Below are 27,312 nucleotides of genomic sequence, written 5' to 3' on the forward strand. Positions count from 1 at the left end.
GCTGAAAGAAATGCTACCCGCAGGTTGGATAATACGACAAGCCCCATATCGTAGACCCAATCGACAAGATATTGAGGGCACTAGGTGTGGCACTCCGATCGTCCATGCCTGGGGCTCTTGCCTCGCTCAGGATGGCACAGAGGAGCGCATGTAAATGATGTCCAGTTACTGGGTCTACCGCCATTCAGAGGCCTGATCCAGTGGGGGCGTGGCTTCAGCCATCTTGTGCTGTTCGTAGGCAATTTCAGGGTAGTGTTCCGGCAATATCATGGTGTGACTAGCTCTTGAGTACCGTTGTGCCAACGTTGTCTTTATATTAATAAATGACCCTTGTGAAAGGTGTGTCATGTTTGATCCCAGAAATTGAGACCGAGACGAGGTTGAGAACTGCATCGTGATTCTGGTGTGATGCTGGATACTCTAGTTTTAAGACTATGACACCTTTTCTGTGGGAGTGTGATATGTGCCCTCAGGCCCAGTTTGCACAGGGGTCATAGGAAGCTAAGTCTGAGTACCGCAAAGCATCCGATTTATTTTATTAAATAGGTACTGCGGAGCTGGTTGTGGATTCTGCTGAGCTGTTGGCTTTCGGTTGATCTGCCCCTGCACTTGGTCGGTCTCCTTTAACGGAATATTTCCAGTGGATTCTAAGCTGGTCTCCATCATCTAAGGATGCGGCGACTTGCTTCAGGTCCACTGGAGGATGAGAGTACAGATGGCAGTCGCGAATGGGCTTATCATAGGAAGCGCAACTCTATCCTCGCATCCTCTCTCTCATAAGGTAGGCCCTTCGCAGAGGCGACCTTCAGCTAATCTTCCTCCAACGATATGTGTTGTGCCATATTGAATAGGATGTGAGGTGGCCTAAATATTGTGAGCAACAACATGTGGGCGTTCCATAAGCGATTTACACTGAGATCCCTTGGGCGCCACAAAGGACGTCAATCGAGAAATTTAGAGTCAAGGAGAGTATCTTTCTAATCGAAGGAGAAATCTTGAATATATGTGAAATCACTACAGACATTAGGAGAGGAGTCATCATTTGGAAGACAATTAAAGATTCAAAAATCGGGCATTAAGAATAAGAGGAGACACAGTTTGCAATTGAGGGGGATCTGGTGTGACACACATTGACACATTGAGCATTTTTCTTCAGAAATGAGAGAGACACACACAACCAAAACAAAGAATTCTAGCTAAAGATGAAAAATGAGTGGCCTGGGAGACTCTGACCTTGGGGTGACTGTGAGGCAGAGGATGACAGAAGCACAGAGAGGATGGCAAGCAGATAGTAACATGGGCTCGTGCAGAGATGTCCCTGATGGATGGTGAATAATAAACAAAGTTGGCCCAAGAGCCAAAAGCAGTAGAGGAGCCAAGATAACAGATAACCAATGCTTGTGTCCTGCATTCCTGGAAAGCAGAATCATCAGAAATTCTGTCACCTGAGTCCCTGTGTTGTTGGGAGATGGTACCATATGATGGCAGGTAAGGCTGAAAATAGCTGAAAAGAAACAGGCAAGATCAAGGGTTCCACTGTTTTTATCACAAGATTAATGTATGTCCATTTTTATTCTAATTGGACCTCAAGCTTTCTGTTGAAACAATTTCCATTAACATCATGATTTCATAGAACAATAATAACTTCCTTCATGTAAGTTCTAAGCCCAGATAAGCTCCATAGTTTACACTCAGATGCAGCCACACTTAGAGGATATGTTTTGCTTTGTATAAAACACACTGAGCTTCACATATGTCATTTCTTTCCCTTAGAATACATCCTTTTTCCCCGAATAATGACCTCCTTCTTGACCCATTCTTACTTGTACCAAAATCTCCATTCTTGGAAAAGACATTTCTTGTTTAAGCATTTTAAACATCTCTCCTTTCTTTTTTGCACCCTTATGAATCCTAAAATGGCCAAGTATGTTGTCAATAAAATATTAATCAAACTTCCATAGTCAGACTTACATTTTTAATTTGTTTTGAAATGTTATAGATAGAATCTTATCTTTTTATTATAGCACAAAGAGAAACACTAGCCAACTGGTGGAAGATGGGCATTCAATAACCCCCTGCAGATGTAGAGGTCTGTTAGAGATATATTGAACCATGTCTTTGACAAATATATTGTGTATTTACTATCTCACTATTTTCTCTATAAAGACTACTGTTAACTGCTGCTTAACACTCAGGAACAAAATGTGAAAGAACAGAGTAGAAAACATCATTTAATGATGAAACATACTTAGCTCCATGATACAGAGACACAAGTTGGGACTGAGATGGAAGCCTCTTCCCTGCCTGCTACCTTTCATAGTACCAGAATGTGGTATGCAGACTGCTGGGGAGAAAGGAGACCATTGTGAACTCTAAAACTATGATACCAACCTGACAAACAAGATGTGACCACTTGTACAATAGTGGGCGTTAATGCTGTGGGGATAACTCACCGTCCTCTGCATTTGAGACTCCACTCCACAGTAGAGATCCATACCTGCCATTATAAACCCACTAGGAGGGACTTAATTCTGTTGTTTGAATAAACTGGCATAGCACTGAGTTACCTTTTAAAATACAATATGTTACACCATACATAGACACCACTCTCAACCTTAATCAGAGAAGCCCTTCTTTATAATGAACTGTGATGGAAGAAGAGGACAGCTGCAGCTGGGTCCAGAGAATGAATATGGTAGTAGGTTTGCTGCCTTGCAATGGTCCAGAGAATAAATGTAGTAGGTTAGTGCTCAACCCTAAACAAGACATTGATACCATCTCCTCCAAGGCTCAGGGAACATTCTAAAAGAAGGTTCAGAAAGGTACAGGTATGAGTCAGAATATAGAGAGAAGGGCTGCTAAAGGACATCTTCTGGGCAATAAAAAGTCACTGCAAACACAGACTGTCAACAACTACAGATGACATACTAAATCTGCATAAGAAGGGGCCCATTAACAACTAGGCAGGGATGGAGCAGAGACCTAAGGGACTTTATCCTAACTGCTGAACTGTTTACTCTGGATAGATAGCAAGAAAAGGAGAGTCGTTGCCTTCAGTTGTGGACCCACTGATGACTCTACTGAGTTCTGATGGACAGTCCCAACCCAACAGTCATATAGATGGCCCTAATTAAATGTGCCACACAGCAAAACCAAAAGTCATAAATCTGGGAAATGGGCAAGCAGGGAGGAAGGGGGCTTGATATGTGGGAAGATAGATAAAAGAAGATGGAAAGAACAACCATAATGCAATATATATGCATATTTATATAATATATTATATATATATAATTATCAAAGAACTAACTTAATAAAAATAATAGTGACTAGTGGTGAGAAAAAATAAAATGACTGAAGAGTGAAAAATCCATATAAAAACACACTTACCAACACTTTTGTGTATTTGAGTAGGACCAAAAACAATCTCTATGAAAAATATAGGTGAATATATAGGAAATAAGATTCTTAATATAAGAGATGACTAAAGGAATCACTAGTTTCTTCATTTTTTCTGAGAGGTGAAGTTGTTAAGCTGGGTTGCACTCTCCTCTGGAGAGGCAAACTCATCTCATATCTGGATTTTGGGAATGCTCTTTGGGGTGCTTATGATATATAATCTAAAAATATTCCAGTCAAGATTTAGAGATATTCCATTTTTTTTAAATACATACAACAGGATTCCAACAGCAGTTTTCTGATCAGTCTCATATCAATTGGCTGTTTCTCTGATTATCTTAAGTCACAGTTTTGACTGGTCTCTAGCTTCCAATATGAAAGCACCCACCCTGGCTTTTGGGGAATTCTAGATTCCTTTTTCATACTCTTATTTCTGTCTTGGATTTATATTCTTAGCCACCTTTCTTAAGAGGATCAATGTACATAAAGACAGAAGACAAGATGGGTTTCTATCTTTCTTTGTTTCTGTCAGTGAGCAAGAATACAGACATGCCCTATGAACTCAGTTGACCCACACCCTGGCCTGCTCAGGTTCTTCTGACACCAATCATCCTTAGGGTCTTCACATACTAACATACACAGAATGTAATAACATCTTGAAATAAATAACAGAGTCAAAGGACAAACTTCAAGGATCACTTAACTTGGTTTTCTGATGCACAGTCCTGAAGTACTTACTAAGTTTTCTCTGCAGAACAAATTTGACTACTCCGTGGTCTGGGGACAATGTGTGGCTCCTCAACTTCTCACTAGCCCTGTGATTGTGACTTTGGGATCTGGATGCTTTTATATAAATAAATAAATAAATAAATAAATAAATAAATAAATAAATAAATGCAACAGTCATTCTCCAGTGGGTGGAAAGACACAGGTTTGGGAATGTTGCTCCCATGGGGTCCTGCTTCTCTGAAGATACACAGACACATCCAATGTAAATAATAATAATAATAAAAAAAAATAATAATAATAGATTTCTGCTTTAAAACTCATGTATGTTCTCTCTGGAGATGACCAGGTACTACATAAGCTGCTGTGTATTGCTCCCAGTGGGAGAGAGTATCACTCAGGGACAGAGAAGGTGCATGGATGATTTTTAAAATTATTTTATTTTTAATTATGTGTATGTGGGAGTATTTGCACAAGAGTTCTATGCCCACAGAGGCCAGAGGTGAGTTACAGGGGGCTAAAAGCCATCTGACATGAGTGATGGAGCCAAACTCATGTCCTGAGCAAGAGCAGTGTGTGCCTTCAACAGCTGAGCCATCTCTCCAGCCTCAGTGACCAGGAAAATCTAAGGAAAAACTACATTGGGAATCTTTCTCACTCCTTTTAGAATAACCATCACCAAGGAAAAAGTAGGAAATGATGGTAATGATGCCAGGTAGCAGGGACTCTTATACTTTGTTGTTGGGAATATAAACTCCTCCTGCCATTATGGAAATTGGCACAATGGTTCTTAAAAGAATTAAAAATACAACTACCGTATATCTACCTCTATCACTTCCTAGTCTATGTGCTTAGGAGAAGGCATGATTCAGGAATGAGAACAGTGGTTTTTCCCGGTATGTAAAATGAGAAAAGCCTTGTTGGGAGCTAAAATAGTTGAGGCAGGATTAGGATAAGTCTGATGTTATTGATAGCATGCAGACATTTGAGAGGAGACAGTAATTTACTTCCCCTAATGAGTTAATTAGGAGTCCTCCTCTCTACTCATAGCTGTGGTGGGAACTGAATCTCACATGGAAATGATCATCTATAAACAGTGACACGTGGCTTATATTTAGGGGAAACCTGGCAGAATTAGTGATTCAGGCTGCTAGATGGTAAAGGACTAACCACAGAGAATGAAAACTTCAACTGATGCTTATGTGGTCCCTCACCATTGCAGCAGGTGTCCTTTTGCAGCCAACTGTCTACTTGCGCTGCTGCCTCAGGAAGCTCACTCACTGGTCCTGTGCCTTCCATACAGGGATGCTGAGCATGGGGAGTAGCTGCCAGAAAAGCAAATGAAGAGATCTGAAGAGAGCCTTACTATGGCTGCTTTCCTGCTGCTCCGTGCTGCCTCTGAGAAAGCACACTACAGAGTCTACTATGTGAAGTGTAGCAGATGCTTGGTCTGTAGAAGACAGAAGTGACAGAGGATGCAAGAGAGTTAGCAGTCTGTGTCCTGGGCATTTAATGGGTGTGGAGTGACAGTAATTGAGGAGAAGAAAATGTGATTTCATCTAGGACTGTGATTTCATGGAACATACAAGAGTCAAAATAGGAGGAAAATGTTTAGGAGAATGAAACATAGCTTTTGGTTGAGGGTAAGAATATGTTCTATAGATAAACTACATGTCATTTTAAGGGACTGGGGAAGGATCTGGGTGTGTCTCAATCATACAGATAGCATATCAACCATCTCTGGTCCTGTTTGTAAGGTTTTTTTTGGGGGGTGGGGGCAGGACAGCACAGGTGTGGCCTGACTCTACAGATAACAGAGAGATCATCAGGCTACTAGGCTATCAACCACCTCTAGCCCTTTGTCAGTCAGTCAGGCGGATTGATCATACAGATAGCACAGAGGTTACCAGGCTATTAACCTCATACATTCCCAGCCTTCTGGATGAAAAACGGGTTATATATCTCTTCTTTCTTTGAAGAGACAACCCTGAGTGTTTAACATTCCTGGTTTCCCTAGTGCTTGTCTGTGAGGACAAGGACTTTGTGCCCTCTACACCAATGGTATAGGAGAGGCTGTACATTTAAATACAAAGAGAAACAGAGGGTTGAGGCACCCTAAATTTCATGGAATAGGAGAAGCCAGTGAGATGGCTCAGTAGGTAAAGGTGCTTTCCATGAGAGCTTAGTGATATGAATTATGTTCCTATAACCCACATAAACATGGAAGGAGATAAGTGGCTCCACAGAGTTGTCTGGTCCACACAAATGGCAAATAAATCATACATTCCCAAATAAAATCACACACAGAAGCTTTTCTTACTTATGAATGCCCAGCTTTAGCTTGACTTAGTTTCTAGTCAGCTTCCCTTAACTTAACTTATCCTGTCTACCTTTTGCCTCTGGGCCTTTCCTTTTCTCTTCTGTAAATCTTACTCTTTCTCCGTGGCTTGCTGTGTAGCTGGTGGCTGGCCCCTGGAATCCTCCTCCTCTGGGTGCTAGATCTTAGATCTCTCCTCCCAGTTTTCTCCCTCTATATATTCTCTCTGCCTGATAGCTCTGCCTATCCTTTCTCCTGCCTTGCTATTGGCCAGTTCTTTATTAGGCCATCAGGTGTGTTACACAGGCCACAGTAACACAGCTTCACAGAGTTAAACAAATGCAACATAAGTAAAAGTAACACACCTTAAAATAATATTCTACTACACTATATTACAATATGGACTCCCATTCTATTATACATATGCATACACACACACACACACACACACATCACCCCTCATATAATTTCACTCTCCCATTCTATTGCATTCCACACTTTCTTAATATATCCTGGAAGCATTTGCTATATGTCTTTTATGTTTTATTAATCTACTTTACCCAGGAAGAAATAAAAAAGTGGATGAAATTGATACTGACCTGATGGAGCTAAAAAGACACTGAAGGAAGCACATCAAACATGAACAGAGAACAGTTTGGAAGATGAGTAAGCAACGTGCCTGTTCTAGAGGAACCGAGCCTCCAGACCTTTGGGAACATTATTGAAATTGCTGACTTTTACCTTAGCAGAAAGGGTTTCTGCATAGCACAAGTAAATGTTGTAAGCAAATGAGAGGAATCAATTTTTTTTCATAGAGCCCTGGGTGTAACTCAGTGGTAGAGTGCTGCCTAGCATATGTAATGCTGTGGGGAAAGAAGGAGGGGGATAGAAAAAGAAGGGAGGGGAGAGGAAGGGAGAGAAGGGGAAGAACAAAATGAAGAGGAAGGGAGAAAGGGAGATAAAAGGTAGAAAGGGAAGAAAAAAATGGAGATTTCTCTTCTAAGTGACTAATCTGAGGTTGTTGCTGTTCATGAACAGGTGTGTGTGTGTGTGTGTGTGTGTGTGTGTGATGTGTGTGTGTGTGTGTGTGTGTGTGTGTGTGTGGTGTGTGTGGTGGTGTTGGTGTGGTGTGGTGTGTTCACATGTTGTACAGGTATGCTTGTCCATGAATGAGTATGTGAAAGCTAGAGGTTGGCATCAGGATGTCTTTGCTCAATCACTTCTTCATCTTCCTTTTTTGAGGCAGAGTCTCTCACACTGAACTTTAAGTTCACCCATTCCTACTAGAGTAAAGACTGACTAAAGAGCTCTGGACACTCCGACCTCTGCCCCAGTACTGGAATTACGAGCACATACAGCTTTTTATATGGGTTACGAGCATGTCAGGTTTTTATATGGTTCTGGGGATCTGACCACACCTTGTGCTGGCTCAGCTAATATTTTACCCACCTGATTGTTTCCCTAGCTTCAAATCCAATGCTGTCTTTTCTTACTTGTGTAGTAGTACCAGGCTCAATGCAAGGACCCAGAGCATTCCAGATTAGATAGACAAGTGCTCTACCACTGAGCTACATTCACAGCCCTGTGGATAGACATTTATCCTTCATTGTGAAAAACATTGCATTTGTACTGAGTCTATCTCAATCATACTGGGAACCAACTGTCTAAAATGAGGCAAGGGGATTAAGATTTTAATGGAAGATTTTTAATAGAGTTCCAAGGCATAATACTATAAGCTTTCAAATAAGCAAAGGATTTGCTTATAACAAACAGGTCCCAGTAAGAGAGAGACTGTACTAGAGGTTGAGAATGGCACAGCAGGCAGGCCTGTTACCTGTGATGTGAATGGTGTATTAGATACAAAAGACCAGCTGCTCTTGAAAGAATCCGGAGAAGTAATAAGCAAAGGAAAGTGAACTGAGGACTTTGGATTTAGAAATTAATTGCATATGTGAGTTCTCATTGAGAAACATGTCATGAATTAAGTATTCTAGGACTTTCAATCACAGAATAAGAAGGCAAATATTATCCTTTTTAGATGAGAAAACCAGAACTTATATTGAGATCAAAGGTGCCCAAATTGATATGTCAGGGTTTACACAAAACTCAGCCTTCTTCCAATGGAAGAAGTCTTGGGTTCTATGGTAAATAAGGCTGCACTGAACTAAAAGTTACAGGAAATTTTTTTAAGGTGCTTCTTGGGAATGTAATATATAAACATTATTATATAAATCTTTTTCCTAAGAAACAGTCAAAGGAAACAAGAAATAAGATGTGACGTTTTATTTACTTTTATTCAACAAAAGACTCACAACACACAAAACATTTTATATAAAGTTGAGAAGATGGTTAAAGCACTTCACTCGGCATGGAGGAGCTTATATGGGCACACCCATTGACTCTAAGATGGCCAAATTAATTCCATCAGGAAATAAAGAAAGGTATCATGCACTGGATAGAGTGTAACAGAAGGCTTAATTAAAAGATAGGCATATTTGTAAGTGAACAGTGTTGTGTTTTTGTAAGAGAATAACCGCATATATATATAAGGCAACAATATAAACAGGTGGGGAATGACAATCTCAGGAAAAAATAACTAGCAACTGACTATGGTGAAGTGGATGATGGTAGAATTTCAATATTTTGGTTAGAATCATACTTCGATGTTATGAAACAGAGAAAAAAAGATTGAAAGCTATTTGGGGTGAGACAAGATGCTATAAAAAAGGTTAAATTACTTTAGAGAAATCTCCTGAGAAACAGTTTAGGTTATCCTAGATTCAGCTGTGTCAAAAGCCATTCTCAAGTGCTTGAAGTGCAAATATACACTAGGATAGTCACGACATCAAGGGCTGGCTGCTGCTATTTTAATCCTTGGAAATACAATGCGAGAGCATATCTATTCTCTCTCTACCATTTGCATATGACCAGAAACTGCAAATTGTAGAATGCATCTATCCAATTCAGCAAAACCCACCAACTCAGATGCCTGCCTCACCTTCAGTTGTGGCGAATGACCAGCTGGGCTAAACACAAAGGAAAAAAATGTACGGATTTAAGACAAAAGTAGCAAAGGAGGGGTACAGGTGGTGGCTCAAATCCAATGGAACAGTCAGGACACATGAAGTCAGGCATTGATAAGAATAGAAGTGGTATTTTAAAAAATGATAGAGAGTGAGGAATGATTATGCATCTGATCTCTAGGCTAGGCTGCATGTGGCCTCTGCTGGAGCTGCTCGGCCATCATCAGAGAGGCTTCCTCCTGTAGCAGGTGGAGCAAATACAGAGACCACAGCCAGACAATGAGCAGAGAGTGAGAAAGCTTGGAACACTCAGCCCTAAACAGGATGTGTCCATCAAATCCCTCCCCTTAGGGTTCAGAGACCCTGTGAAAGAAGAGATGGAAGAGAGAGTAAGAGAGGATGGAGGACAACAAGAAAAAGACTTTCTAAAACAGCACTGTTGATACACGTACAACTCACCAGAACTGTGGCAGCGTGCACAGGGGCCTGCATGGGTCTGCACCAGATGGAATCCTAGAGTTGAGAGAAGAAGTGAACAATGCTAACCCAGAAGCTATCTCCAATTTGACAATACTACTTGCAAATGAAAAAATTAGTTTTCTCCAAGGAGTCTCACTAGGAAAAAAAGTTCTTTTTTTTTTTTTTTTTTTTTTTTTTTGGTTTTTCGAGACAAGGTTTCTTTGTGTAGCTTTGCGCCCTTTTCCTGGAACTCACTCTGTGGCCCAGGCTGGCCTCGAACTCACAGGAGATCTGCTGGCTCTGCCTCCCGAGTGCTGGGATTAAAGCGTGCGCTACCACCCTGCGGAAAAAAAAAAAAACATTCTTAAAGGTAGGCTGCATGCCCAGCAGTAGATGGATAGCCAACACAACATGAACTCAACGGCATCTTTGAAAGTTCATTGTCTCTAATGTTGTGTGTAGCTAGAGTTTTCCTGCTTTGCCCACAGTCAGGACAAATCTTTGTCACCCACCAGTCCAACACAGAGAAGGAACTAACCAAGTAAACACAGAGACTTTATATTGCTTCTACAAACTGTATGGCCATGGCAGCTTCTTGCTAAACTGTTCTTATATTAAATAATCCATTTTCTAATAAATCTATACCTTGCCACGTGGCTTGTGGGCTTACCGAGTCTTCACATGCTGCTTGTCATGGCAGCGGCTGGCAGTGTCTCTCTGCCTCAGCCTTCCACTTCCCAGAATTCTTCTCTCTCCTTTGTCCCACCTACTTCCTGCTGCCCCACTGGCCAATTAGTGTTTTATTTATTGACCAATCAGAGCAATTTGAATACAGACCATCCCACAGCAGTTGTGTCATGGCATTTTTTTACTCTTACAGGTCCTTTGGTTATATATTATGGCTTCCATCTTGTGTTTTATGGGCTCCTGTGTGTGTGATCATGTGTGTCTCTACATGTTTCTTGTACTTTTTCCTTTGGCTCTCTTTCTTCTATGTGTTTTTTCTCCTGTTTTGACTGGCTTTTATTTTATCTTATTTTATCTTATTATTTCTTAGATGACTGTTCTCTAACCAGAGACAGAAAGGGAGTGGACCTGGATGGGAGGGAAGTGAAGAAGAGCTGAGAGTAGTTAGGAGGGGAAACTGTAATCAGAATATATTGTATGAAAAATATTTTTTCAATAAAAATAAAGTAAAGTTTGATATAAAATAATAAAATCAAATGAGTTTTATAATGTTTATTCACTATTTACTTGCATATAATGTCACTTCAAATTAAATTTTAATTCAATTCAAAATAAATAATAAAAATTAGTGAGATCTTTCAAGGCATCATTCACAGCAGGAAACAGGATGAGCAGCATTAGGGAGAATTAAGATATTTGACATGTAATAGACACAAGCCACTTGAGAAACTAGAAACTATTGAAATTATGTTTACTCATTATATGACAAATGTAGTTATTATTTAACAAGTCCCTCTCACATAGATGAGGCCATAAACATACAATAATTCCAGAATGCCAAAAACCTTCAGGGCGTGGGTACAACAAGAAAACAGGAACCAAGCTGAATCCAGTCCGCTCACCTCCCAGATCTTACTCACTTTATATTGTGGCTAACTTATACTGTCACATAGAGCTAAGCTTCACTATTCAGGAAGAGCCTTGTCAGGTCTTGTTTCAATATGATTGCTTAACAATTGAAAGCTTTATATGTAGATAACTGATAGAGCACTTGCCTCCATGTACAAAGTTCAGTCCCCAGCCCCGCACCAATCTTATCAACTAAACAATATTTTAAGACAGCCTACTCCCCAAATTTCTCTTTCTGATTGGATTTTTATGGCTATGAAAAGAAGACATGAAGTTGGGAGCAGGATGGTGAGGAGGGAGACCTGAGTTGGAAGGAGTTGGGTATATAATCAAAGCAAATTGCATACATATATGAAACTTGAATGAAATCTAAGAATCAGTCAAATTAAGTAAGCTTTATGTCCAGGACATGATTCTTACCCATATGTGACTGCTGCAGATCTTCAGGTGTGTCTGTAGAGAAATATTGTCATTTACAAAATCATATTTTCTTTACATTCACATTGTATCAGTGAAGGTTTAGGGAGGTAAGACTCAACATAACCATGATGAACTTCAAGGAAAAAAATCCATACTTACTATGCAGCACTTAAATGTTTTATGCAATGCTAATATTGTTCCTGATTACCAATATCTATCCCCTAGGCCAGGTCTCATCTTACTTCTTTCAACCTCCTAAGCAGGTTCCATATTCCCTGCTTGATTTCCCTGGTCCTTACCATAAACAATGGGGTTCAGAGCTGGGGGGATGAGGTGATGCGGATGTTGAGAAGAATGGAACATCTGGGGAATCCTCTCCCTGGCCAGGTTAGTGATGACCAGCACCAGCAGGACTGTGCTGAAGAGAGAATGAGGATGAAGTGGGAACCAAATTGCCTAAAGCTTTGCCACAGCTCCCTCAGCTTTGATCCTGAGCACAGCCTTCAGAATGAAAGAATAAGAAAGAATAATAAGGATGAGGTCAGAGCCCAGCAGGGTCCAACCTATGACAAACTGGTAGAGTTGATTAAAGTGATGTCATCACAAGAGAGTTTGGATACAGACATATTAGTGCAGATGCAGTTCTTGATAATTTTTGCACAGTATCTCAGTTGGGAAGAAAGTATGGGGATAGGCATAGTAAGTATCCCATTTCGAGCTGCCACAAAGATGGCAGCTCTAGCCACAAACTGGTCTGTGATGATCGATGGGTACTGCAGAGGCTTGCAGATGGCCACATAGCGATCATAGCCATGACCATGAAGGTGCAGGACTCCATCGTCAGGAACTGTTTCATGATAAACATCTGGAGGAAGCAGCAGAGAAGCTGATGGATTTGTTGTCAAACCAGAAGATGGCTAGGACCTTAGGTATGACAGTGAGGCGAGCACAATGTCCAGAAGGGAGAGAAGGCTGAGCAGGTAGTACATGGGCTCATTGAAGAGAGGCCTCCATCCTGATGGTGATGAGAAGGGTAGCATTGGCCCCCATGGCCAGGAGGAAGAGGAGGCTGAGGGTCAGGGACAGCCAATGCTGCCAGGTCTGAAGTTAGGGAAGCAGATGAGAAGGAATTCAGAGACCAGAATAGAGGAAGTGTTTTTTTGTGCTTCCATGTGTTGCCTTCTGATCGTGACTGACACCAGAAAAACCTTGGCTAGAACAGAGATAAATCATCTACACACTATGAATACCCACAAGGAGTTTGGTTCATTTCCCAAATAATCACTAAAAAGTTGTATGAGGACCAATGAGCTGGCTCAGTAGGTAAAGACACTTGCTGACAATCCTAATAACCTGAATTCAATCCCTGGACCTACATGGTGGAAGAAGAGAAACTGATTCCCACAGGTTATCCTTTGTCCTCCACATACATGTCATGCAGTCATGGGACACATCTCATCCCCACACATTTAATAAATAAATAATTTTAAAACCATAAGAGTGAACCTGGCATTGTCCTAGGTGCCCTCTATGAATTGACAGAAAAGCTGTATTTCCTATTTATGCTCCTTTTCATTTCTTTATACTCAATTTGATTAAAAATTATATTACCATCCTTCTGAAAATGGAGTGTCATTGTTGTTTAATTTCACAGAGGAAAAATCAAAGGCATAGGTAAGTAAAGATACTTTTCTAAATCACAGTGGTCAAAACATGAAATCTATAACTGTCACTATTACGTTTCCTGTCACTGAAACAAAATACTCAGGCCTCAAAGTTGACCAGCCATGAAGTCTTCACTCAACTATCTTTTTCCTTCTTCCAAGAGAAGGTACCACAGGCAAATCAGAAGCCAGGCTCAGTGAATTCACTATATTGTATCTGGTGACTTCATTGGAGATAGAGCCTTCACATGGACAGGAAAAATGACCTCAATAACATAAAAAATAGACTCTGTGTTAAGATATAACAACAACAACAAAAAAACCCTAATGTCCCAAACAGTGTGTGAGATAAGAAGAAGAGATTTTAGGAGCCAGAAATTTTTTTTGATATTGTCTACCTACTCTCATGATTTTTCCATGAGTCATTAAGCAGCTTCCCAGTAGTTACTGGCCTGGTGAGTGATAACAACTCATGAAATATTTATTGGACCAAAGTTTTACTTGTTTTCCACACCAGGGCTATTCTCTGAGCATTGCTTGACATGTCCCAGTGACACTATATTTTTAATGCTCCAAGAAGCCCACACTTGGCAGTTTTTAACTCAGCAATTATAGTGGTCCTGTGGAGGATGAGGTCTCTTATGACCAGCTTTCCTCTCTTGCCTGAGAGAACAGAAGTGTCTTTCTCAAGGGCAAGAACTAAGTGTGAGTAGCCAAAGGCATTTTGGAGGTAGAAAGAAACTAATTTACTCATCTGTTTTTCCACTACGATATCACTCTATCCAGGTTTTCTAGCACTATAAAGTCTAGAGCAAAACCATAACAGCAACCATGTGTGTACCCAATGGCTATTGAGCATAGTATGGGACAGAACTGCTAGGCACTTAACCTTTCACTTTGATTATATGTGAAGGTAATCTTGCTGTTAATTTAATGGCATCTCTTACTTTTAGGTGGTAGATGGGAACTTATTTTTTTTTTCCATTTCTGGGTCCATTCAAAATTACAGTTTTACTTTCTGTTTCAAAATAGCTTCTCTTTATGTATTTCTTTGTGAATTGGTCTTCTTTGCTTCAGAATGGAAACCCATGAAAGACAGGAAAATCAGCATTTTCAAGCAAATTGCTCTCTACCAAACAGTAACTCAATTACCCCCATCCATCCCACATCCTGTTCTTCCTTCATACCTTCTTTCAAGCATGGAATTTATATCTACTTTTTATTAAGAAACATAATTATTATTTACTGTGGAATGTCAAAATTTTCAGATATCAATTGGGAGGTGGTGGTGCATGCCTTTGATCCTTAGGAGGCAGAGACACACAGATCTCTGTGAGTTCTAAGCCATCCTGGTATACAGAGTGAGATCCAAGACAGCCAGCTCTACACAGAAAAAACCCTTTTAGATATCATCAAATATGGCACTAGATACATCATTTTTTTGTATAAGAAATACTTGGAAACTAGTACCAATTAATGTTAACAATGAAAGGCAAAACAGGGATAATCCAAAAGGTGAAAATTGAGTTAGAAAAAAAATGCAACTTCATATATAAATCCAAATAAAACCATATTTATCCTCTCCTATAAGTCAGACTACCCAAACTTACCTTGACTAGATGATAGTCATCTTAAAGGAATAAGTATCCCTATATAAAGTCATCTTCATATTTTCCAATTGACTATGAAATTCTTTGTCCTGGAACATTAAAACAAGAATTAAATCTATGTCCTATCTAGAGTCTTCAAAGGAATATGGTGTCGTGAGCAATGGAAAAGATAATGGGATCCAGCTCAACACTAACACATAAGATAGGATGGGAACCCAGAAGGGTAAACATGAGAACTAGAACAACTGCCCCTCAGTCATCTAAAGCCTGGACAGCAAACTTTTGTAGGGAGGCTGAATTGTACTTGATAACACAAACCTACTGAGACTCTCTTGGTTTCTGGCTCATATAGACAGTGATAAAAGTATAGATATAATTCAAGAATCTTTAGCCTGAAAATATCTGTTTTCTAAATGTGTAGTGTACAGGTAACACTGAAAAATGGGGGATCCATAAGAAAGTAGGGGTGTTCCTGACTTCAAGAATCTGGCAGAATTTAAATTTTGGATATCAGGCTTGCAATAATCCTCCTGGAAGGAGTGCTTCTTCCTGCCTGTATTAGACACCCATGTCACCACATACCCCACCATCTCTTCTTCATATATTCCTGGTTCTAAGCCAAGATCAGCAGCTCCCAGAGGCTACACTACAACTGCTATTTATGACAGTTGATCGCACTATTTAGACCAGCCTCTCAGAGAGGCTGAAGGGAATTTTCATGCCCTAAGCTCCAGTCTATCTCTTCTCTCCTCATTGCCCACAGGGGCTAGGGCCACTTTAGTATCTGAACTGGCAGCATACAGCTTATTCCTTATGGAGTTGATGAAAAAACAGAAGACAAACACAATATGGAAGCAATGCTAGGAAGGGAAAGAAAGTTAAGTAAAGTAAAAATGACAAAGGACACTAAACTGAGAGTACATACGCTTGAAAGTAAATATTTTTGACTAAGAACTTAAATATTTCAAGATGAAGTGTACTCTTAGAAAAATGTGCTTAAGGCTTTTGGGAACCTATTCCTCATGCTGGATTACCTTGCCTGGCCTTTATATAGGGGGGGTAGGGCTCGGTCCTACCTCAACTTGATGGGCCATGCTATGTTCAAGAACATGGGAGGCCTGCCCCTTTCTGAATAAGATGGAGGAGGAGTGGGTGGATGAGGAGGGGGTAGATAGTAGTGGGGGGGGAGAGGAAACTGTGGGCGGGATGTAAAATAAAGGAAAATGTTAATTAGAAAAATGTGCTTAAGCAGTTGTGTGATGCAGGTATTTCTTGACATTTTATGGGGTTGCCTAACAGTGAATGATTTTTAAACTGGAAATTGTTCAGAATTTAAAATATATGCAGTTGAAGCTGAGAAGGAGGTTCAGTGGGCAAAGTGCTTGCGATAAAAGTAGCAGGGCCTGAATTCAGGTCCCCAACACCCATATAAGAGCCAAGTATGGAGGGGTACATCTGTAACCCCAGCTCTAGCGGGATGTAGACAGGGGTTTGCTGCTCAGTCAGTATAGCCAAAATGGTGAGCTCCAGGTTTACTGAGAGACCATGTCCCCAAAATTAAGGTAAAGAAAAACAGAGGAAGATAATTCTTTCTTATCTTTAACAGAAGCACCAGAATCTCTTTCTTCAAACTGGTACCATTAGCCTACTCACATGTACTTTCACTTTTAACCAATTCTTCTGGTTACTGATTTGCATCACTAAGGTATACTTGTGTCCCCTACACCTGGAAGGTCTTCCCATTATGTGCCTAACATGCCTTAACTTTAAACTATAACACTTTAATTGTTATTAATATTTATGTTTACATTTAATATATATTACCCAGGGGGTGTATCATATGATTTCTTTTATAACACTTAGAAGAGTACCTGGAGTAGTAGATAAAACAGATGTTCATCAATTTATGGTGGTGTGTACAGTCAATAAACCTACTATAAATTAAAGACATTGTAAGTCACAAATGTACTTCATACACCTATGCTATTGAACACACTAGCTTACTAGCAAAGTGTGCTGTGGATATCAGCTTATTACTTCCAATGAGTGTCTGGCTACCTGGAAACCAGAGTTAAGTGACATTATCTTAGCACTTACAAGAGATGTTATTACATACAATTAACTTGGAAAAGATCAAAATTCAAAACTATAATGGCTTGGGAAGAATGCTTATCACTTTTGTACCACTATAAAAGTTGGAAAATAGGAAGTTGAGAACTGTGTGCATTTATGTGAGGAATGAATAGAGATAGTCTCCCATGAAGCATGAATTAAATAGTTCTTGATGAGAGGAATGAAAGGACAATGAGCAGAAACATTGCTCTCAGGAGAGCTGTAAACACTGGGGATGATGATGGAAGATCCACAGTCTGAGGCAAGTCAGCATTTATTTGGGTCCTAAATCTTCAGGAACCGACTTTATAGTGCAAATTCAGAGGAATTTTATTGTTAAGTAGATATGGGAGCAAATAAATATCAGGCATAAAAAAAGGCATGGTGGACAAAGAAGTTATACTGTTTTCTCAGATGCTTTGGCAAACCCATTAGGACTCCTTGATCTGGCATGAGTGGCCTTTTTTTTTTAACCACAGGAAAATGACTATAATAAGCTTCCAATAACTAATACTTCTAGTACATAGAATCACAGCACCAGTTAAATGCAAAGATTGTTTTACTGGGTCCTAAGACTAGTTTGTAAGATTGAGTACGCATTTCCTAGTGCAGCTCTCAGGGTGTTTCAGGCTTAGGAGTCATTGTCAGCACTGCACAGAGCCTAGCCACACAGTTCTGAGTGGGTGCCACCACTAGCCTTGTCTCCCTGCCCACCCCCACCCAACCTCTGGGAAGTTCATTCACCCTGTGACTCTCCTGCCAGTCTGAAGGCTAACTTAGGCTTTGACCAAAGGTGTCTGCCAGTCCTCTGAGACCTGCCAGTGGGTATTAATACCCTTTTCCCAGAGCCTGTTCACAGTCATAGTCCCTCCTTTGAGGAAACGTTAAGAAGGGACTTCCATAACTTTCACAACCAGTGACACGATGAGGCACAGGACTTGGGCTGTGGAGAATGAGGTCAGATTTGGAACTTGGTGGTGGAAGAAACCTACTGACAGCTAATTTTTTTTCACAGTCCTGTGGCAATGATTCTTAGCTTGGTTAGTGGGCTGCAACTCTGCGAATACACTGGTTTAACACATCTTGGTAGTCTCTGTGTATGTGTGTGTATGTATATGGCTTTGTAGGTGTGTGCATCAGTGTGGGTGGATGAACCTGCATGGAGAAAGCTAGAGGAAGATGGCAGGTGTCTTCCTCAGTCTCTCTCCACCTCATGTTTTTGGAGTTCACTGGCTCAGGCTGGCCAGTGAGATGGAGCATCTGCCCACAGTGCCTGCACTGCAGGGGTTTGACCGACTGAGCTTTCTCTCCAGCCCAGCACCTCTTAGTTGTTTTAGATTTGTTTCTCCTGAGTCAGAATGTTTGTTTCTTCTCCAGGTCTGGCCTAGGCACTGTCAGGGGGAGTAAAGCACAGGACACAGAGATCACAAGAGGACACATTCCTGCAAGCTAACTGTTAGTGCACAGACACCTACTGATCTCTTGAGCTCATGGTCAGCTGGAGACACTCACAGGCCATTCCACACAGTCTCATTTTCTCGTCCTCACAGCACACTAGCACAGAGGATGCAGGCCCTTTCTCTGAGTCTTTCCAGAGCTACTAATTGTGTTTACAACATCGGAAAAGATTAGCTTCCCAGGTCTTGAGTGATGTGTTTAATTTTCCTCCAACATTCAGAAACTGCTATGCAGCCCTTCTGAGCACAAAGTCTCCCTTATTATCACTCCAAAGCTAGAGCAGGGTGTCACTATGAGGCTGCACTGGTGCCTGGAAGCTCTGGAGCTGGAGCGGGAGGTGGAAGCTCTGGGACTGAGGGAGAAAGCTCAGTAGAACCTTCTGAGTGTGGCAACTTTCCCCTTTTCTCCCTCAGCTGACACAGAGCTTCAACAGACACATCCTTGAGGACAGCCCAGAGACAAGGACGACTGTCCTGCCTGTCATGTTAGGTTCTGGGATGTGTTAGTTGGAGCCGTGTCTCTGAGTACTTGACTGTGCTGTCTTCCTCTTATGTCAGGGCATTATCATCGATCCACTGCTTCTACACCTCTGCCTGTGTTCTCGTCTTTCTCTTTCCTACTTCATAGAGTCAGGGTCACTGTTTAAGGAGACTAAGGAGAGAAAGTCCTGTCATAGTCCAACAGCAGACTTGCTCCAAGAGGTCAGCCTCAATGTCACCTCTTCAGCAGACACTCTTCTGCTTATTATGTGCTTATCCCTGAAGTCCAGCCTCTGCTTCATCAAGTTCCCACAGTTTCAGGTCTTTTAAGACCTTTGCATACTTACTTGCTGTGCAATTTAAAATTTGGATATGTGTTTCCTTAGCCAGTCATATGCAGGACAAATCGGATTCCAGTATGCTGCATCTGCTCTGGGAAGTCTCTCATAAGTAAGACTTCATCCCCACTTCTTCAGGATTGGATGATCTATGGTACAAGGTAATCAGTGCAGTCACACAGCAGTGAGAGAATTATAATTGAGGACAAAGAGAGACATGTCAGACTGCCCTGCAGCACTCAAGCACGACTTGACAAATGACAGATGGCTTGGGCTGGATCTGCAAGGGTGTAAGTGAAGTACAGCCTTGGTCCTTTTCTAACTGTCTTCCACTTCCTGGTGAGAGAGCTAAATGCATGTTTCTGTTCAGATTCCTGAAGACAAAGGCTTTTCTTCTTTTCAGTAAGGCTCACAGAGGACCACTTACTTAAAGCAGCCCAGGTTTTTACTTTGTACACACAAGTCACAGAACACAAAGAGGCAGCTGATGCCAAGGAATAGCATCATTACTCTTCAGTTCCCTGATAGTCCTCTGTAAAAGCTTTGGACATACTTCCGAAATGCTTGGTGGTACTTTTGTTTCTCAGCTTAAAAATGGAAAAAACAGGCTGAAGCTTGTCTCTGAAGGGGATAGCAAAGAAAATTAATCTTCTCTTTGTGTAGAATACTGAGCACTGATGGATGAATTTTTGTAGTTGAATAAATTACCATGGAGCTCTCAAACAGAGCTATCACTCTTTAAGTTCAGATGGGAAGAAAAGCAAAGGCTGGGACACGTGTGCTCATAGGCAATTGGCTTGTGTAGTTGTTATATACAGAGTCTCAGGGCCCTATTGTGATCATTGTTGATTTATGAAGAAGTCACTCAGACTGATCTATTGCTGTGTAATCTCCAAGAGCTGAGTAATGCCTGACTCTTTATGGATATATGTCTAAGCCTCTGTATAGATTAATACTATTTCATTGTGCATGTGTCTCTTAATACAGATAGAAAGTCACAGACATATCATCCAACTTTTTGTTGTAAACCTTTGAAGTGTGAATAACATGAAACAGGTTAAACAATGACTTTTCTGTCTTGTTGTTAGCATAAACAGAGGCAATAACAATGAATTATTATAATATCAAGACACTGGCATTATGAAAAGTTTGAAACACAGGGAGTATTGACTGCCAATAAAAATGAAAAGGTTCTTGAGATTTTGTTCTTAATAATCTTTTATTAATAACGTTAATAATAGTAATCATAATTCATAGAATATGCATCTAGACTTTAAATGTATAACTTGATGGATATTAATAACAATTTGCATGGATGACATTATTTATTTTACTATTATATATATATATCATATATATTATATGAGAAATCAAGGTTTAGAAAATTTAAGTAGCCTGACAAAATTTTATTACTAGAATATGAAATAGACATGGTTTATATTTTTTGGAACTTGAATTTATTTGTTGTGAAGGTCAGTAGGCAAGCTTGAAACTACGAAGTTTAATGAAATCTGATTCTAAGATTGTAAGACACTGAAAGAGTTTTTCTAATGATACAGAATCAAATGGTATAGATAAATAAAGGAGAATCATAAGATATGGACAGTATTACAGGGTTGACAAAGTACTGTGAGTTCTGTGAAGGAAAGGGCCCTGGAATTTGGATTTCAATGGATGAAAGGAATTCAATTCAGATAAAGGAGGGAGGAGACAGAACCACAAGAATCCCATGTAAAGTAAGCCTATGTGATTGTATAATTACAACAGTGTTGCAATGGTGACAGCAAACATGTATAACTAGAAACACCACAACCACTGGAAAAGAAACTCAATGAAGATAGTCTCCAAAACCTGGCTAACCCGTCTGTGATTTATCCCATGCATTACATTCACCAAAACATTCTACTACAGGAGTCACCTAGTAATAGTTTGAATTATAGGAAGATCCTATGACTTTGAGGTTGAGAGTTGATTAAGATGATAACATAACAAATATAAATGCATATATGGAAAATTCAGGTAAGATAAATATGGAATGTATACTCAGGCAATAACACTGGAGCTAAGAGGGAAAAGAGGTGACTGTGAGATGTTGAAGTTAAGATAAATGAGGAATATAGAAGCGGACAAAAGGCATCAGTTGTAGAATAAACTACAGTTGTATCAGTTTCAAACTGGATACATTACATAGGGATTTCTTCACAGAAATACTGATATAAAATAGGTAGAGCATATTTGGGAAGGCTGGTAAACCACCCAGCTTTGAATGTTAAGTGTATGGGCTTAGGTAAGCAAACAAAAAAATAAATTTGTGCATCACAGGAATATTTTTCCATCAAAGATAAGCTTGGAATGAACTGAAGCACATTAACTAGTTAAACCATGCAGTGGATTAGTTAACATGCAGAACAGGAAGGCGAAGGGATCCTGAAACCCTGGAGCAACTGCAATGAGATGAAGAAGATTGTGGGATGCAGCCTAACTCAGGAATAACTACTGAGTACTGTGTCCTGAGGATGCAGGGGATGAGTGTCAAAGTGACAGGAGACTTAGCCTTCAGCACTACCTACACAGTTAGTAAAAGACAATGCTTTCCAAGTTGACAGTTTCAAAATTTAAGTCACTGAGCAGAAGAGTTAACATCTCTCTCAAGTAGCTGTGTTCAGGGTTTGCTCTTATCTCACATCACAGCTAGACTCAATCCAGTTCAGATGTGTGGAAGGCTCATCTGAAAAATGTATCCAGAAAGGGTTTTCTTCCCTGAGTCTAACTTTATTCCCTTGTGTTGCAGCTTAAGTCACCTGTTGCTCTGATGAACAAGGTAGCTGGATCTGCACAGTGTCTTAGCATATCAAGAATGGAGAAGTCGTGACCTGGGTGTCTTTTCACTCTTCTTCTCTGTGCTGTTGATCATGGCCCTCAGCAATTCCAGCTGGAGGCAACCCCAGCCCTCTTTCTTCCTGGTAGGCATTCCAGGCTTGGAGGAAAGTCAGCACTGGATAGCGTTGCCCCTGGGTGTCCTTTACTTGCTTGCTCTAGTGGGCAATGTGACTATTATCTTCATCATCTGGACTGACTCCTCCTTGCACCAACCCATGTACCTCTTCCTGGCCATGCTTGCTGCTATTGACCTGGTCCTGGCCTCCTCCACTGCACCCAAAGCCCTCACAGTGCTCCTGGCTTATGCTCATGAGATTGGGTACATTGTCTGCCTGACTCAGATGTTCTCTTCATTCATGCCTTCTCATCCTATGGAGTCAGGCATACTTGTGGCCATGGCTCTGGACGCTATGTAGCCATCTGCACCCTCTGCGCCATTCTACCATCTTGCATCCAGGGATCATAGGGCGCATTGGGATGGTGGTGCTAGTGAGGGGATTGGTCCTCCTCATCCCTTTCCCCATCCTATTGCAGAATCTTGTCTTCTGCAGAGCCACTGTCATAAGCCATGCTACTGTGAGCATATGGCTGTGGTAAAACTTGCCTGTTCTGAAACCATAGTGAATCGAGCTATGGGCTGTCAGTGGCACTGCTGGTAGTTGGGCTAGATGTCCTGGCCATTGGCATTTCCTATGCCCTCATCCTCCAGGCAGTGCTGAAGGTCCCAGGGGTAAAGCCAGACTCAAGGCTTTCAGTACATGTGGGTCTCATGTTTGTGTCATTCTCATCTTCTACATTCCTGGAATGTTCTCTTTCCTCACTCACCGCTTTGGGCACCATGTTCCCCATCATGTCCATGTCTGCTGGCCACTCTCTATCTTCTTGTGCCACCTGCCCTAATCCTCTTGTTTATGGGGTGAAGACTCGACAGATCCGCCAGCGAGTGCTCAGGGTGTTCTACACAAAAGCATCAAGCTGAGCTCATTGGCTACAGCTGCTCCTGCCAAGGACTCAGCCAAAAGCTCGGGGCTGGCATGGAGTGTATGGAGAGAAGCCATTCTACAGTGAATACTCCTGCTCCTAGTTGTGTATGCAAAGAATACTCCAGGCACGTGGCTCAACAGTCTATTGAGATGTATCTGGGTAACTGCATTTATAGATATTTCCCTTTACCTTATGTCCTTTCCAACCCAACAATTCCACTTATGACAGAGGGATTGGGGAATAGAGGAAGTACATGGCAGCTCTGGGTATGCCATCTTTCCTCTTTCAACCAATAACTGATCACACAACATTGTCTGGAATGAGAAAGGTGAGTCTCAGCCTGCCTTACTGTTCAGAGTATCTTCAAGACCTGTAAGTTAATGAAAGAAAATGCAGATCAATGGCTTCTATGTGACAAATGGTCCCTTAAAGCAGCCAAATATTCACAATGTGAAATACCACCACTTACTGTAACATAGATGTTATTTATCTATTTAAAACACATGCAAATGAAGTAGGTATGTATATAACTTATCCTTGGAATAACAAGATATTTTAAAGTAAGAGTTATGTTTTTATATGGTGAATTTCTTTTTAAGTTGTTTTGTGTTTTAAAATGTTTGCATTTTTACTTAGTATAATGAGATAACAAGACAAAGAATTGAATACATCTGTTTTATAAATATTAATTTAATAAAACAAATATCACATGTTTTCTCTCTTCTGTAGTTCTAGCTACAAATCTTAGACATGAGAATATATTCTAAAGTAACTGCAGAAACCAGAAAAGTAAATAGGGACCATGAATTTGAAGGAAACAAGTAGAAATAACATAATTACATTTTAATTTAAAATAAATAATATATTAATATAAAAATAAATAAAATATCTAATTTTAAAAATAAAAATTATTATTTTTAAACCCTTAGCCTCATAATAAATTACAGGTGTTCCTGATTCTGAGAAGCTCCTGGGGTCTAAGGTTGGAATGCCAGGTTTGCAATAATCTTACTTGAATGATTCCTCCTCTTGCCTGTACTCAACGCCTAGGTCACTACACACTTCACCATCTCTTTCTCAAATAGTCTTGGTTCTAAGCCAGTACTAGAAGCTCCTACAGCAGTAGTTCTCAACCTTCCTAATGCTGTGACTCTTTAATATCAGTTCCTCTTGCTGTGGTGACCCCCAACCATAAAAATTATTTCTTTTGCTACTTCATAACTATAATTTTGCTACTGTTATGAATTATAGTGTAAACAGCTATTTTTGATAGTCTTAAGTGACCCTTGTAAAAGGGCTGTTTGAACCCCAAGAGGGTTGTTTAAACCCAAAAGGTTCTGACCCACAGGGTGAGAACCACTGTCCTAGAGCCTGCACCACAATTCTATTTATGATAATTGGTTGCACCTATTAAACCAGTCTCTCAGAGCCACTGGAGGGAATTGTCATGCCCCAAACTCCATTCAATCACTTCCTTCTTCACTCTCTCAGAGGGTAAGGCCATCTTAGGTATCTAAACTGAGAGCATGTGGCTTATTCTTCATGGAGTTGGGTGAAAAAACACAGAAGACAATGTGCAGTATGGGAATAATACTAGGGAAGGAAAGATAATTAAAGAAAGTCAAAAAGAGTTTGGGCATTCTAAACAGAGAACACATACATTTGAAAGCGAGTATTTCTAGTCTTGAAAATGTAACTATTTCAAGATGAATTATACTCCTAGGAAAATCTGTTTAAATTATGATGTAAGGCAGGCATTTCTTGACTTCCAAAGGGTTGCAAGACAATCAACATATTTTAAACTGAATGCCATTCAAAATTTAAAATATATGCTATAGAAGCTAGGGAGATGATCAGTAGGTGAAGTGTTTGTGTGGCAGTTCAAATGAAAAGGCCCCCATAGACTTATATATTTGAATATTTGGTCCCTAGTTAGTGGAACTGTTTTGGAAAGGGTTGGGTGTCGCCATGTTAGAAGATGGATGTCACTGAGGGTGGGCTTTGAAGTTCAAAAGGTTTCAAAAGCCCAAGCCATTTCTAGTTAACATTCTCTCTCTCTCTCTCTCTCTCTCTCTCTCTCTCTCTCTCTCTCTCTCTCTCTCCCTCTCTCTCTCTCTCTCTTTTTCTCTTTCTCTCTCTCTTTATATAGATAGAGATATAGATGATATAGATATATCTGTCTACCTGCCTCCTGCTTATGGATCAGATGTAAGCTTTCAAGTTCTGCTCTAGTGCCATTCCTGATATCTGTCTACCTGCCTTCTGCTTATGGATCAGATGTAAGCTTTCAAGTTCTGCTCTAGTGCCATTCCTGACTGCATGCTTTTATGGTTCCCACTATGATGGTTCTAGACTCACACTCTAAAATTGAAGCCAGAATAAATTCTTTCTTCTATAAGTTTCCTTGGTCATGGTGTCTCTTCACAGCCATTGAAAAGTAACACTTCAAGCCTGAAGATAGGAGTTCAGATCCCTGGAACCCATATAAAAGCCATGGGTTCCATCATGCATCTGAAACTCCAGTGCTAATGGGATGAGACAGGTGAATCCTAGGGATTTGCTGGTCAGCCATTGTAGCCAAAATGGTGAGTTCCAAATTCAGCCAGAGGTGCTATTTCAAAAATTAAGGTAAAGGGAGAGAGTGAGATGCAGACATCTGACACCAACCTCTGATTTTCCAGATGCAATGAAACCTGTGCACCTCCCCTCAACCATAAACACACAAACACACATACACCACACACACACACACACACACACACACACACACATACACACACACACACACACACTTATATATGTCATGCAACTAAACTATTGAACAGCACTACTTAGTCACTCAATATCCTGTAGTGTCCATTGTTTGCTGGTGTAGACAAATTTCTAAACAGTCTTATTAAATAAGAAACACAGAGCAAATACAGAGTTAAAGCCAAAGAGAGCAAGAGCCACCTAGCTTTACCTTACCACCAGCAGTCGCTTCCCCCTAGAGAGACCTTCTAATGTCTGACTTGTGTTTTTATTGTTTTCCTGTTCTGCTTTCTCATTGGCTCTAAACCCAGCCACATGACTTCCTCATCACTGCCTGTCTATACAGATCTCCTGGTCTCTTTGGTTGGTACTGGGAATAAAGATTCCTGTTACCATGCTTGACTGTGTCCTTGACCACACAGAGACTCTGCTTGCCATGTGATCAGATTAAGGGTGTAGACTACCACCACCTGACTGCTGTCCCTGGTTCGCTATGACCTCTAATCTCCAGGCAAACTTTATTTATTAACATACAAATAAAATCACATTTCAGCACAATTAAAATATCGCCACAGCTGGGTCATCAGGTAGCCAGTGTTGTGTCTAAATACTGCCACCACCTAATATCATAAGAGAGTATCATGCCACAACTTACCAGAAAATATCATTATTCAAAATCTGAAATACAGTTTCTACAACATATATATACCATCACACTCTCACAAAGTCAAGATATCCTAAGTCAAATCATCTTAAATTAGAAAACAAAGGTTTTATTCTCTACTCTTCTCCAGTATTTACACATATTTTAATTAACCAATTTTATATTTTAATTGACACACAATATTTGTACACATTTGTGAAGAACAATGTGATGTTTTACTTAATGTATATATTAAGCAATAATCAACTCAGAGAAATTAGCAATTCCAACACACTAGGCATTAATCACCTTTTTCTTTTTCTTTTTGAGATTCTTCCTCTCTTCCCTCCAAATACTCCTATACCTTTGCATGCTCTTCTTCAAATTCATAACCTATTTTTCATTAATGTTATTTGTGTATAATATATATATATATATATATATATATATATATAT

The 27,312-nt window shown here is 40.3% G+C and overlaps 2 pseudogenes; one reads left to right on the plus strand and one right to left on the minus strand.

Moving 5' to 3' along the window:
* Positions 1–538: 538 nt before the first annotated feature.
* On the minus strand, positions 539–13,109 carry LOC114683819 (annotated as a pseudogene).
* Positions 13,110–22,510: 9,401 nt separating this feature from the next.
* Positions 22,511–23,457, plus strand: LOC114683824 (annotated as a pseudogene).
* The last annotated feature ends 3,855 nt before the right edge of the window (positions 23,458–27,312 follow it).

Source organism: Peromyscus leucopus, unplaced genomic scaffold (assembly GCF_004664715.2).
Source record: "Peromyscus leucopus breed LL Stock unplaced genomic scaffold, UCI_PerLeu_2.1 scaffold_1008, whole genome shotgun sequence".
NCBI lineage: Eukaryota > Metazoa > Chordata > Mammalia > Rodentia > Cricetidae > Peromyscus > Peromyscus leucopus.